Source organism: Tympanuchus pallidicinctus, unplaced genomic scaffold (genome assembly GCF_026119805.1).
Source record: "Tympanuchus pallidicinctus isolate F22 unplaced genomic scaffold, pur_lepc_1.0 scaffold26, whole genome shotgun sequence".
NCBI classification, from domain to species: Eukaryota; Metazoa; Chordata; class Aves; order Galliformes; family Phasianidae; genus Tympanuchus; species Tympanuchus pallidicinctus.
The window spans coordinates 10878985-10894757 of NW_026294743.1; the positions used below are offsets into that span (position 1 = coordinate 10878985).

The 15773-nt window shown below is 34.4% G+C and overlaps 1 long non-coding RNA gene across 3 annotated transcripts in view; it reads left to right on the top strand.

Moving 5' to 3' along the window:
- The first annotated feature begins 596 nt into the window (after window positions 1-596).
- Window positions 597-15773, top strand: part of LOC128084393 (uncharacterized) — a 51978-nt gene continuing 36801 nt past the window's right edge. The window contains exon 1 of one of the 3 annotated variants that reach the window (XR_008208508.1): window positions 597-788. This is a non-coding gene — a long non-coding RNA (uncharacterized LOC128084393). The remainder of the gene's footprint in view (window positions 789-15773) is intronic. The other 2 variants (XR_008208506.1, XR_008208507.1) reach the window with 2 other exon arrangements.

Below are 15773 nucleotides of genomic sequence, written 5' to 3' on the forward strand. Positions count from 1 at the left end.
TGCTTGGCAAATTTTAGGTAACAGAGAAAAGATTGAGGACCTGCCTTTTAATAACTAAATCAAGGTTTTAGTTTAATTTACTTACTTTTGCAAACCCAGGAGGAGCTCTGCTGTTATTTATGATCAGCTTTCTCTTCTGGTCTGTTTCCTGTCCCATTTCTTTTGCATCATGCGTCTGTGCTACGCTACAGGAGATGGTCTTATGCCGAAACTTTGGTGCCAATTGACAGTACACAACAAAATATTGAAAACTATATCCTTCTATGTACACACAGTGAAACTTCACACTGTCCAGCAACTGGGAATATGGCAGGAAAAATCAGGTTAGAATTCTGAGTAAGTCTAGCTTGATCCCCAGTGGAAGAGATAGTATACATTTTCAAGAAAGTATAAGTGATATTTTTTTCTACTTAGAAAAAAGCTTTATTTTGACTTCAACCTCTTTTGTTGCCCTATTTTCTTGATGTTTCCTCTTGTTTAAGTATTTTGCTTTTTGACATAATATTCTTCACAATTCTGAGAGTGAGTGCTCTTCTGTTATTATTTATAGAGTAAATTGTTTATAGTAGTTGTATGGGAGCTGCTGAATCAAGGCCTGAACCTCTGATTGATCACCTGAGGCAAGCAATGAGTCAGCTATGGGAGCACAGATGAAGGCAATTCACCTGTGCTGCTGGAAGAGGTGGTGCCTGGCTGCACCTCTCCTAGACACATTTAAGAGCTGACTGCCAGTAGGAAAGGATTTCTTCTGGAGATCTCTGGAGTTTTGCAGTGAGCCCAGGGTGAGGGTAAGTATGCTATCTATTTTTTCTTTGATGTAATAACCTGCTTAGCCAAATTCTCTGGTATATTTCAGAATTGTAACATCTGTATATTCATTGATTATGCAGTAGTAGATACAGTATTTCTGAGAAGTTCTATGTATGCACTAGCAAGAAAAACTTTTCAGCGCTGACAAATGTTCATGTCTGAATGCTGAAAAGGCTTTGTGCTCTGTCGCTTTTGAAGTGTACGTGTAGAAATGTATCTATAAGAACTTAGTAATGTGCCTTCAGAATATCCTGAAAGAGCTAGAGTTTTGCAGCAAGGAGAGTAGTGGTTATGCCCTTAGTGACAGCCAAAGTAGGCAATAGAAATAAAGATAATCTAATTAATAACTCTCATCCCTCTTGTTTCCACAAGCAGAAAGACCTTTCAGTATCTAAAGGGAAGCTACATGAATGAAGGGGACAGACTTTAGCAGGGTTTGTTGTGATAAAACAAGGGGAAATGGTTCTGAAGTTAAAAAAAAAGTGGATCTAGGTTAGATAAAGGAAAAAGTCTTTTACAGTGAGTGCGATTGAGGCATTGGACGAAACGGGTTGCCTAAAGATGTGGTGACTGGAGACTTTGAAGGCGAGGCTGGATCAGGCTCTGGGCAACGTGATGTAGCTGCGGTGTCCCTGTTTGTTGCAGGGGAGTTGAACTGGATGACCTTTAAAGGTCCCTTTCAACTCTAAGAATTCTATGATTCTATGCAAAAAAAAAAAAAAAAAAAAAAAAAAAGACAAAACATGTCCTCTCCATCCCTGAAGGTGCTGAAGAAACCTTTAGTGTACTAAGAGACATAGTTCAGCGGGAAAATATTGGTGGATGGTTGGACTCGATAGTTTTGGAGGTGGTCTTTGTCAATCCTGGTGACTATGAATTCTCTGATTCTATGTGATGTTTGCCTGTTCGTATAGATCTGTTTTTGATAGTAATGTTTTGTTTTTTAGTAATGTCAGATGCAGGAATAATACCAAAAGTTAGAGCCCCAGTATGACACAGAAAAAGGGAAGAAGTACAGACAAAAAATTCCAAGTCAATCTAAGTCAGATGTATAACATTTCTTACATTCCTTACCTGCACTCGGACAGCACAGATGACATTTCTAGAACAATATCTATTTTTTTCAAGCTGGAAGGACTCTGACATTTCATCTAACTGAGAAGGGAAGCAAGTATTTTTTTTTTTTTTTCTTAAATTCTGCTTTCTGTTGAAGTACAGCTTTGATGAAACTGATGTAAAAAGAGAGACCACAGCACCCTGCTTATTCATGCTGAACTCAGACACTTAAGAGCATAGAAAGATTTAAAGGAGGCCTAAATGCCTTCAAAATTATTAGAGCTGAGAGAAGGTTAGCGTTTCTCTCAATTAAACTTTTTCTTCTATTAAGCCTTGACACTTTGTTCATTTTTTTTTCTGTTCATTTGCAAAATAAGAAAAGCTATTATTTTCTGGCTCTCCCTCAGGATCTGCCCTTTCCTCTAATTCAGATGATATGGGAGGGTGACAAATGAAATAATGACAGAGCTGTTTCAGTCATCTTTCCAAGTATGAGATATTCCTAACAAGGAAGGAATTTTAAGAGAGATGTTTCTGTCTATTCGAAGAATAATATAAAGACCAGAGAGTAACTTTTATCTCAACATGTAATGAGAACAGCAGTTCTCTATATCCAATAACAATTCCTTTAAACAATGAATTGTAAATCAGTGATTCTGATCAGCTTCTGGTAAGAGTGTACACCCGTCTAGGTATATCCTCATAAGAAACACAACCTAACAATTGCATTTGGGAGTTTTCTCTCACTTGTTATCTGAAAAAAATATATTTTTATTTACCTCAGCTTCCGAAAAATCTTTTCCTTTGCAAACCATCGGCTTTGTTTACTGAGGCTGAAAATAAAGCATCAAGTTAGCAAAAAAAGTAAAAAAAGGAAGAACGAAAAACCATCAACAGTAAAATTTTAGCTCTTTGTCTCTTCTTCAGTGCCTCTGAAATGGAGAAGTATGACTGCAGTGAACATCTTACCTGAAAGTAAATAGCTTTATTGTCAGCTCTGTACAGTGCTTTATGAACTAAATGACAACTTAGGAAAAGATGTTCTTTACAAACAAGGTAAAGATGTTCTTCTCTCTACTTGTCTATTAGGACTGTTTGTACTGATATGTTAATACAATATTCCATTAAGGTTTTGTTAGTTATCATGCCACAACTAAGTAGTTCAATCTACTTTTCCCTCAGGAACTTGAATTAGTATCTCATGTACATTATAAGTAGGGATTTCCCCAACTACAAATTGTCTTTTGTTATCTTAAAGAAAGAATGATAAATTGAATTGCAATAGAAAAGTCTTTAAAGCAAACATTTTGATAACTCTTAAAGCAAAATCGTGTTCTTGTGCCAAGCCCATGAAACTGAATTTGGTCTACCACATAGATGGTAGATAGAATGAGAGGGAAAAAAGCAGTTTTATGACATGTGATTTCAAAAATTTATTTAGTATTGCAACCTTTCTTTTGCTTTTGTACTCTAAACAAAAAAAAAGTGAATTCCTGTAATCAGCAATTTAGCACTTAAATCTAACAGGCCTCCATCTCTGCAGTCTTGTACAATCTTACAGATAAAATTCTGTTAAATCCAGCCTGTACACTTCTATGATAAATACATATATTGTTTTCACGTACAACTGTAAAGAAATGGTTTCAATTTCCAAAGTTGATAGGATTTTCTTCATTTCAGTGTAGCCCTTTAAATTGTTTCTTTGAAAGTTTTCCCCACTCTTTCATTGGAATAGCTTCTGTATTACTTGTGTAGATTCCTCTGTATTCCCAGGGGTTTGAAATTTAACTGTTCTGCCACGTCTGCAGCCGTTGAAGAAGTTATGTCCGAGTTACATCTGCGTATGCATAGCAGATGTCTTCTAGACTGTAATAAAAGATGATGTAGACCAACATTTATCACAACTAAGTTGCTGTATGCTAGGAATCACTCATGCAGTTCCCTCTCATACTAATCCTAACCACTGGGATCTTTTTTTGCTACACTTGCTGTTAAGGGCATCATCCTTAAAATTTAACCGTTTCCTGGAAAAGCCCTTGTGGATGTGATGGATGTGCTATAGTATGTCATACAAAATTGTACTGGATCTCACAGGCTACAAAAACCATCCACAGTGTATTTACTTGTACATCAGTTATTTCTATAGATTCATATGTATGGGCATAAGTCAAATATTTCTTTTAAGAGACCTGTTAAAAGGTGCATTTAAAGTATTAACGATGATATTATGTTGCATGAACTACACCAGAATTCTCAGTGAGTTAGTTATTCCACATGTAGTTCCTTTGGGGTTTACACTAAGGGAGGATGGATTAGGAAATGCTACAGGTCTAAGTCAACTACTATGCACTAAGACTTCACTGTGTGCTAATTTCCCTCTATAAATGCTGTCCGAGAGTATGTTGGCCTCTTTTGGAGTGTAGGTTTATTCTTGAATTCAGTTGAAAATGTTCTGTGCATGTCTGTGTGTCTGAAACAGGAAGCAATGAACAATTTAGACCAAAGTTATAAGCATTTATTGAATTTATTGGATATCTACCTTGTTCTGAAATATTGAACTTGCATGGTCTGCATCACTGAAAGAAATATTTGTGATGCTTTAGTCACGGCACTGGTCAACAACCATATTGTCTTTTAAGACATGCTTTCATACAATTTAGAGAGCAGTAGAATTACGGACACAACTCCATGAGGAAATAAAAAGCAATATAGTCCATCTCCTTCAGCAGAACCAATTAAATTGGAGAAACTGCATAGCTGCTTTGCTCAAGCTTAGGGGCATTTCTTTCATAGCTGATTGCACCAGTTTATGGTTATTTCTGTGTAAATGTTGTTCACCTCTACAGATTACCTTTAAAAAAAGACTGAAGGATAATGTCTTCATCTTGCTGAAGCCTGAGGAGAGGTGGCATTGGTAACTCTGTCACAGATGATGACTGATAAAAGTAAAAAAGTAATACTCTGAGTAAACTACGTTCGCCATAGGATTGCAGTTTTTATAACGTGGCATTTCCAGTCAGACATGGACAAAGAATTTAGGCAGTCCTCCATTTCTTTCCGAAACAATCACTAGCTGGCATTAGTACTCGACTAGAGGTCTTGTTTATAAGGAGTGTGGCTATGAATGTTTTTGTCATTTTGTCATTTTGAGTGTTATCTTGTTTTTCATGGTGCTGTACTTGCTTTTTAAATTCAGAGCATGTTGTCTGCCTGAGAAGTGAATGATTTTGCCAACTGATTCAACAGAGAAGTGGTCTGGAAGCAACTGTTGTAGAATATATGAGAAAAATAAACTCTTGTCCTCCTGCTTTTTCCTTTTTTTTTTTAATTTAAAAAAAGATAATTTACATATGTCCAGTGTGCTCTAATTTACTTGGCCAGTAGTTTGACATATTTTTTAAATGGATTAGACTTAATCTGTTTGGCTGTTGGAGAGCGAAGCTCCAATAGATAGCATATTTAATTCAAAGATTTCTTTTTTCTTTGTATTTGTAAAAGCATTAAAAAATAAGACCATAAATTTAAGTTATGAAACTAATTTTGAATACTGAAACTCTCAGACTGTATTGTTAATTTTAATGTACACAGATTAAAACAGAAAACATATTTGAAAGTGAAAGGCATATTGGGAGCAAGTGTGTATGTTTGAGAAGTACATTGTGATATTCTGATACTAAAATATAAACATACACATAATTTTCTTTTTTTCTAAGTATTTCTCATTTCTATATGTTTATAGCTGAACAGGTAAAATAGGTCAACTTCGTGTTTCAAAGTGTGCTCCTTAGCATTATCTTTCTCTTATTACTCTGAATTTCAGTTGAAAACCTCTTCTAAATAATTGAGGGGTTGCAACGTAGTCTAAATGATTTCATGACTGAATTACTAGAAAACCAGTGGACTACTGTCTTTTTATTCAGCTGCCTTTTACACTTCATTTACCTGTGCATGAGGAAAATAGCTGCCTTGCCAATGTGAGCTGTCAGCATATTGAGTCTCGGAATCAAGGCAGAAGTGTTGGCAACCAAAATCAGTGTGTATAGTTAGTAATACAGTGCAGAGGTAAGGCTTTTTGGCATTTTAGTTTCTTGGCTTCATCAGAATAGAGTCTCTGATGGCAAGAGTAAAGATAAGAGGCTTTGCATCTCCAGATCTGTTTCAGAACGCATAGTAAATGTGTGCAGTGCCTAAATGTAAATAGGATACTTAAGAATTCTCCTGTATTTCAGTTTTTTTTAAAAAACAGTATGCAAGAGAGAATTTTTTTCCCACTCTTTTATTACTTTTTTTTTTTTCCCACATATGTTTATCAAACGCCTACCTTCCATAAAATTATATGCACACAGCTTCTGCTTGTTCCTTCTTAAAGTTAAGATTTCACCATCAATTAAAATAAGATTAGGAACTAATACTGAGATAATGTTTACAAAATAATTTATTTTGTCTACCTTAAATGAAAAAAGCTATAATAAAAATGTTTATCATAAAGGATTCTTACAATGTTGTTTAAGAACTTAAAAAGACAGTTATGATTTTGGCTTAGAAGTACAGAAAGGTGTGTAAGAGAATGATTTTAATGCGAGAGAGAATAAGGAAAATAAGTTTCAAGTGTATATTTTTAAATATCTTGACGTTTCTAAGTTTGCTATTTTTAAGGCTATTTTATTTCATTTATGGTTGCCATTTTCTGACATAGCATCTTGAGGTTTTCATATCTACTTTGATGGTTGGACTAGTTGATCTTAGTGGTCTTTTCCAACCTAAACTATTCTATGATTCTACTTAAAATGTTTAATTGACAATAAGAAGGGATCTCTATGCTTCTTCAAGTGAAAAGACACAAAGTGTAAATGGTAGTATAAGGAAAGATACTCATCTAAGTGGAAAACTTATCTGGAATCCTGCTGATCTCTTTGACTTCAGAATGCAACCATGTAAATTTTAAGCAAGCTTTTTGCTTGCAAGCCTGTATAAGTAATACGGGCATCATTCTTATTTTTAATAACACTGCTTTCCAATTGAGAATTTCAAAACACTACCACTGCAGCTCCCAAAGACCACAAATTATGTCAACTAAAAAGATATTTAGACATTTGATTTTAGAATTTCCATTTTTTCTTGAAATAATCCTGTGTTATATGTATGTTTTTCTTTTCTCTCCATTCCATAAATCTGAAAATATAAAACCAGAAAACATTTCTAGTAGTAATTTCATTTTCTATCAGGATCTGCCATTATGATGTATGGAAAATATAAGGAACTGATTGTAATATATATCTTACTAAGATACTTTTTCGTTTTTAACATAAATAGAAGTGAAAAGTTTATGCCCAAACCTTTTCTGAAGCAGTTTTCTGGCACAGAGTGGTAGTTTATTAATCATCTGTTGGAATTTCAAAAATTAGGCCATCTGCAGTGTATCTCTTCAGCTACTCCGAATTAAAACTGGAATGATGTTGAACTTCACTCCTCCGGTACTTAAAAATTATTGCCATGCTGTCGTATGTCACTTCACAGAGCATTTGTATATCAGTGTTTAAAAATAATAATAATAATAAAACGTAGCAAGAGTTCAAAGGCTATCTTTTAATCACTGTTTGCAAGGGCTGGACTTATATATTTGTTTGACAAAAGCTTTGGAGAGCTTTCAGCAAACATGGCTGCCTGTATTTTCCTCCTGTTGAAGACATGGGTCCTGGAAATCCTTTGTACCATGGAGGAACTCTAGGCTCCAATGCAGATGGTACACATAAAGCAGCCTGTGGATGAAAATGCATTTTTCCCTGTATGCATTAATATTTTCTGTATGTCTGAGAAAATTGTCTTTCTCTCTTTTAATGGGCTTCCTCCTTCCCAGCCCTACTAACTGCCCAATTAAAATAATATTTTATATTTCCTTAATAACTATGCAGGTTTTTATCTAGTTCTGCTTTGCAAACAATAAGCAGTTGTATGTAGTATTAAATATTCATAATTCCGATACGAAACAATGAGAGGCTCTTAACTAACGTGGTGATTGATAGCAATCCTTAATTCAGTAAGCTGCTTTCTATGTAGTGATACAGGTGCATCCAGCAACTTCAGTGTCAGGGAAAAGATAGAGGTCCAATTATTTTGTTACTTTCTTTTTTAATTATTTTATTTTGCTCAAGTAACTCGTCTTCATAAAACAGAGAAGGAAATATTTTTTATGTAAGTTTATAATACGTAAGACTTCAAAGAGAGGGAAAATCACTCTGAGTGATGTATAGTTGCATGCTTGGACATCAAAAGTGGGCTATTCTTTGCTAGAACATTCCTTTTCTGGATGCCTACCTGTGTGATCTGCTGCAGGGAATTTGGTTTCATAGGGGAGTTGAACTCGGTGAACTCTAATGGTTACTTACAACTCCTGTGCTTCTGTGAGTAAGGTTAAGGCCACTGGTTGCATTAGCTGAAATTGGGGAAGGTTTTAGATTCTATAGATTAGTTATAATGTAGTTCCTACTGTGTTTTATTTATATGAAAATGATGGTGAACTTTTTTACTTCAATAAATAAAAAAGCAGGAAGAAATATTATTGCCAAAGAAAACAGAAACATCATTAGTATTCTTACGAAAGCTTTGCTTGATTAATAAGCAATATTAGTATCTGTAAATCTGATACATAATACAGATAATTAGTATCTGTAAATACAACCTCACGCCCACTCTGATCTATTGGAGCTTGTAGTTATTTTGTTTGGGTTTTTTTTTTTTTTTTGGTAGTATCATAATACTCTTCAAGGAAGCAAAGGAATGTTTCCTTTTACTTCAGCTGAAAAACACAGTGGAACAGATAAGTTTATACAAATATTTCATATTATGCATTCTGAGCACATGGGATTTTTTTCACCCTTTACTAATCTTACAATTTTATTTAAAGGAAAAAAAAAAAAAAAAACCCACCACAGAAAAACCCCACCTATTTTAAATATTCAGAGTTTATTTCTAATACGTAGACTTGCAAATTAGAAATAATTTTTCAATCCTTCTTTTTTGGGGGATTTATTTTTTGACATCTTAATTTTTGGGCTTCCTTTATGTTCAAATATAAATATTTTACAGCTTTCCTAGGAACTGTATTGATAGAAGTAAGCAACAAGGTAGTTGAGAGGAAATGGCAGAAGATTGCTCTCCTTTTTTTGTTGTTGTTTCTTTTTGGGACTCGTAAGACCTGTCACACCAAGGAATCACTGTAGAACCACATATATATTAAACACATATATAGGCACCACCATATATACATACATCTATATAAATACATGGATACAAATCACACAATGTTTCCTTTTCATTCTGAATGAAGTAAATAAATATTAAGGGGATAGAAGAACCGGACTCATCTGAGCTGAGGGGAACCTTTAAAGCTCATCCAGACCAACTCTCCTGCAATGAACATGGACATATACAGCTTGATAGGGTTGCTCAGTGCCCCATCCAGCCTCAAAGATGATACAGTTAAAAGCCTAAACACAAAGGTGGTAGGTGTTGAGAAGCTGTATACTATTTCCACAGTGGTCACTTCACCTGACAAGTGTCCAAACAAGGAAATTATTGTGAAAAAGTTGTCACTTTTATATTGCAATTTTTCAAATTCTAATCAATCAAGAACATGTTGGATTACTTATTCACAGCACATAAATGCAATCGGTAGAAGTTAAATCTTGACAGCTAGTTTTTCTTTCTTGACATAGATGTTAAATTGAAGCTCTGCAAGATATAGCTCAGCATCAGTGTCAGGAGTAAAAGTATAGGCTGTTGAAAGAAGCCCTTAAGTATCCAGAGAGGATTCATTTCCTGCTCCTCAACAACTGGTAAAGAAGCTCATTATAGCTTTCCTAGGTGTACACATGACATTGGCAAAACACATAGACTGTGGCATTTTCTTCTAAGCCTACAGTGCTATTATTATTTAAAATTTAGATGCTACTATTATGTATGGTTGTTTTTCCTATGCCTCAGTTTTAGGGAAACTGACTTTCAATTACTTCTGCAGTTGCATCACTGGCTCTGATGTTTCAGTTCATGCTCTCTATAACCTTTTAAAGAGATAAATAACAGTTTCTGTTTTGGAACACACGTAGCCCTTTGGTTTATTCCCTTTCACTCTGTTCTTTATCTAGTAACAGCAGAGAAAATTAAAATTTGATTCTTGACAACATTAATAGTCTGCAATTAGTATACTGTGGCTTAGATCGTGTTGTTTAGCGCTGTGGATGAGGTATACTCATTAATTTTTTTTACATTTTCGATATTAAAACTATACATATGTGCAGCATTAATAACTACAGGCCATTCCCACAGTGGCAGTTAGGAATATTCAAGTAGCTAAAATTGTTTGCTGTAATTTCATTAGCTGTTTTGATAGCCAAACTTCTCTCCTGCCCATAAGAACTTATTTCTGATCAGAACAATAGTTTTCAAACTCGTGGCATCATTTTGAATAAAATCTGTATAAAAAAAATAAAAAAGTATATACTTGTCAAAGCAGAACAGGAAAGCAGAAGATGAGAAAAGGTACATAAGGCCAACCTTGCCACCAATGCTTTAGCAGGCAAACAGATGTGGCTTCCCTGAATATCAGGTCTTAAAGTATCCTCCTGAAGGAAAGTAAGAAGACATGAGACTTGCTTTTAAAAACAGATACTAAATTCAAAGTAATACTTCTAATGTTCTTTGTTTAATACGTTAATGTGATTTAGCAAGTATTCATTCTTTCTACTAGATCTTGCTTAAACTGTATGAGAAGAAAAATGCCAAATTTAACAAATGCTCGGGTTTTCAAGACCATATTATTTCAGTAGTCTTCATGAGACTCATGTTCTAATCATTGTACGTGCTTATTCAAATGGAAAGGCTTTACCAGAGGGTGTTTTCAATTTTTCCTTTAAAAGAACACCTCTTATTTTGTTACTTGTTGAAAAATCCTCGGGAAGCTGGCTTAAAATTAGCCTTTGTGAATAAATCATCCCAACCCTAAACCAGGTAATCAAAGGTACTCAGTCGTTTATCAGACTGAGTTCAGTGAAATTTGCAACTGGAATGCTTTTAAGTCTTCTAAGCGTTTCACAAAGGAGCCTTCACAGTAGTGTATCCACAGAATTCAACATTCAACATCATGTTTTGGTATAGTACTGGTTAAAATGATTTTTATTATCTCCAGAATATGATGCAGAAGAGAATAAACAAGGAAGCAAGAACATGTGTTTTCTTATTGATTAATCTCAAGTACACTTTTTTTTTGTCATCCTGAGGTTAGTGTTTGTATATAGAGTTTACAGTCTGGTTTTGTTTTTTTACCTATGGAATAAACATAAGTGACTTTTGTTGAAAATTGAGTAAATTAAAATTGAGATAACCATAAGAACAGTCCGCGCTGCTTCTATGACAGCAAGCACTGTACTGAATGTTGAGTAACTTCCCACCTGTGAAGCAACCAAGAGATTTAAAAGTGTATGTATAACATAATGTCTACAACATAATGAAATCTCTAGCTATCAATAAATATTGGCCCACAGAAGATATAAGGCTAATGTAAAATATTGTAATGTCACATTACAGAGTGTAAATTTCCTTCCCAGAATTAAACAAATCATGTCTGTATCACTTGAATCAACCATAAAAACATTGGACAAATATGTGAAAGTAGACAGAAGAGTTATAGTTCAATATATTTTCTCAAACGTCTGGAACATACAGTAACTAAAATATTTTTCATAAGTTTTAAATTTCAACAAAGGTAGGTTGGCAGCTGCACAATACAGTTGGATCAATTTATTACAGAGAAAGGAAAACAGTGGAAAAAAAAAAGGAACAGATGAAATATAGCAAAAGATGTGACTGTGAAATTGAGAATATTTTGCACTTGTGCAGGGCATGTCTTTACTTAAAGCCGCTGTGGACACTGTTACACTGTGGACTCATAGCATTTTATTTACTGGGAAAAAATACTGAGTTATGCTGCTTAAAGTATTTTTATACTGACATAAGTATTGATTAGTTAAAAGACACAAGCAGTCAGGGCTGGCCACAGAAAACTATGGACCACAGAAGGGAATACAGCTCTGCAGCTTCTCACTTGTGTCTATTGCAAACCATGCCTAGAATTCAGTTCCTTCAGTGTTTGCAGTAATGTAGTCAGCCATGTTGCTGGGTTGTGCCGATATAAGCTTTGTGCAAGTGGTGAATATTTTCCTGTGTCATTAAATACATATGCATTACATTTCTGAACTTATCAACTGTTGGATTCTGCTGATTTGTAAAAGATATTTTAGTATAGACCAAATGAATCTTGAGCTAAGTGACCTCTCTCCAGAAGCGCCCAGCAGCCAGTTATGGTGTCTAGAGCAAAGGGGAACAACAGGTTGAATGTAAAGCAATACATCCTGAGAATACTGACTTAGTTTTCAAGATTTCAAGTCTTTCTCAGCAAGAGATGGTGCTTTTAAAGTCCTTTGAGGTATTTGTGCAGTCTTTTTTTCAGTCCACGAAAATTTCTTTATCCAAAATATCCTATAGTAAATAACTCTCCCTTGAGGGAATAGTTAACTTGGGCTTTTATCTTCCCCTGGATTGCTTTCAGCTTCCTTCATGGTGGTTTTATGTGCTCCTTCTCCTTTTTCTAATATAGAGCAAGTGTGTTTTCCTTATCAGTTCGTACTACAGAAAACAAAAAAGAAACGAAACCAATAGAGAAAAGTGATCTCGTAAATTAAATATGTGAATCCAAAATCTCAGTTGAGAAGGAACAGTTAGGAAAATAAGATGTAAACTTCATTTGATGTCGCTTACAGAAATTGAAATATAGCAATTTTATTTCCTAGCAATATAGGTGGTCTTGTGCAAAGTATAAATGTGAATGGAATTTTGTAAGAATGATACTGAGAATTAATTTAATTGATCTCAGATTAAGTAACTTCAGCTGTGATAAGATGAATGTTGATTAACAGAGTCATTATGCCTACTGAGTGAAAGTAATACAACCTTAACAAAAAAAAAACCTCAAAAAACAGAACACATCTGTGACACATTTATGGCCGTAAGGTCTCTTGAAACAAGATAACACATCATCTTTGACAATACTGAATTCAGTTATGTTTAAGACATTATCTGAGCAGGAATCCCTTTACTAAAATGCAGAGCTTAAGACTAGGCTTCCCTTCATGTTCATGAACTTAGAATCTAAAATAGAAATTCTACCTACGAAAACAACAAGGTTGTCTGGTTTGTTATACTCAAATAACGTGGAACTGGAATTGCAAACATTGGAAAAAATAGGGGCATACTGCCAAAGGACAATTTTCTGCTTTACTGGATCTTCAAAATAAAATCAACCCACCATTTCAAAATAAAATTTAATAATAGAGAAAAGAAATTTTTGGAAGATTATTCTACCAAAGCATTTATTCCCCATATTGTCATAGCATAAATTGCACTCTAATAAAAATAGAGGCTGCCATTAGGATGAGATCATACAAAATGAAAATTTATACAACTGTTCAAGTAATACCTTTTCAGTATACTGAAAACCAGGGAAAAAAAACAACAAAGGGGGGGGAGGAGGGTGCAACCAGCACGGTTGCACTTCACCACACAATCCTGAAAAATGAACTTCTCTGTGGATAATTCTGAGCTCTAAAAGGTGAAATATGCTTATTTCTACTCCATCTTTATATTCAGGATTTCATGGAATCCCATTACTATATATTAAAACAAAAATGCATCAACACCTTGTTTGTAAGGATGATATTTTTTGAAAACAAAGCTGCCATATTATAGATTTGCCAGAGTACGTGAAGAATGCTACAGATTTTTAGTTATATTTGTTTATTTTGAAAGGAGTGAGGCAGGTAGCATTGAAGTCTGAGTTCTATAGCCTGCAAGAAAAAATTGTTTAGATTCTCTTGCCAGCATACAGGAGGTATAGGTTGAGCTAGTGAATTTACCTTCTTCCTCCATCTGTCTGCAGTAATCACTGTCAGTGCATTTAAGCATTGAGGAAAGGGTTTTTCCAGCCAACAGATTAAGGAAGAGTGTTTAAAGGTTATATCTCTAGCTGATGAAGTAGATTGTGTAGTCAGTGAAGGGAGAAATAAATGAAAATAGAAGACAGGAGGGTACTGGTACACTACGTAGTAAACGAGTGCTAGGTAAAATAAATCTGTTTGATTCAAGATTTTTTTTTTTTTAAGAGAAAAGTGACAGAAGTGCATGTGTTGGAATAACGCATGAACTGGATGTTCTTAATTTCAGAAGTTCAAAACAATTGGCTTGAGAAATCAAGGTACTAGTGGGGATTTGTAATAAGGCTGCCAGGCTGGTGTAACATTATATGACCGAAAACTACAGTACCTAACCTATTAAAAAAAAAAACAAAACACATGCAAGCTGGTTAGTCTTTTCTCACTAGGATTGAAGGTTTGTGAATAAATACCTACAGTATTCAGGATATGGCTGTAAATGACTAACTGTTGGAAAATACTACATCAGTAGTATCAAAGTATATTTTGTCAAACTGGCTTTGTATCTGTCTTAGATAAGACAACTGAATGATTGTCTAGAGAAGGAAAATTAATGGATTAAATCTAATTTCAGCCAAACATTTGATATAATACCATATGGAGAAAGACAGCAATGCAAGATGGTTAATGAGGTTCTGCTGGTAACAGTTGCTGGATTGTTAGAAGGATGGTAATGAAACTCAAGCATAAATATTAGCACAAACCCTCCTTAACACTTTTCATTGACGTGTTGTAACTCCTAGGCAGTGGAAATTTGCTGATGCAATCAAGCTGATAGTACAGAAGGTGATGTCATATGAGTTTCTTTAAGCATTTAAATAACAGGACAAAATTCAGTAGTTCTATGTTCAAGATGTAAGTTCAGCAACAGTTTGTGTTACAGAATGGAAGTTCTGCACGTAGAAATGAGGAAATAGTTTGGATTCTCTTAGTCAGAGATTACTTGAAGCCACAAATGCAAAGACTTTGGAAGTATCAGACAAGTATTTTTAAGAAGGAATTTATTTAGTTCTGCAGAGACTTACTCTGAAATATTATGGACAATTTTTGTCATCCTTCTTATTAAAAACTGAGCAGACAAAATTTGATCTAAGTGCAAGGAAAAGACATCTCTACCTTCAATATGAACATGGAAATGAGAAATGTATTTAATAAAAGGAAACTATGTAAGTTTGGCTAAGAGCATAGTAAAAAAAATAAAATAAAATAGAGTGGTCTATAAATATGTTATTGTGGAAAAAGAAAGTGGTAGTTAACAGCAGTAAGTGGAAAAACAAGTAAGAAAAGATAGCTACCAGTACAGAGAGATATAAACATCCCACTAATTAAGTTAGCTTGGAAAAGAGAAAGCAGTATATTAGAAAATTAGAGGGAAGTCTGTATTATGAAAGCAAGTCCAGGGATACATACTTAAATATATTGATCAGGAAAAAAGGTGTGCTTTTTCAGGATCAGCCAACATGATTTGGATTATGAAATTTTAGGTATCCCTCATTCATATTCACCTTTTTCAAAGTGGTGGGAATTATAATCTTTATATACTTCCTATTTAGTGTCAAACAAGTTCAAAATGTTTCACTGATAAATAATTAGATTAAGATGAATATTCTGACAAGTAGGGATAAGGTTTGTGAAGGCTTCCTTATGAGCAACTTGGAAGTTGTTTGGAGATCTGCTCGTAAAGATATTCATACCTGTGAGAAAGTCTGGTTTAAGATGTTGCTTAGTGTTGATCATTGCAATCTACGTATATTTCTCAATAATAATAGTTTGCAGGGCTTTTTGAGATTCTTAGATTGAAAGTAGTCTGGAGTCAGACAGGTAACAACTCTGTACAAAATGGGAAACAAAAGTGGGAAGGCAAAT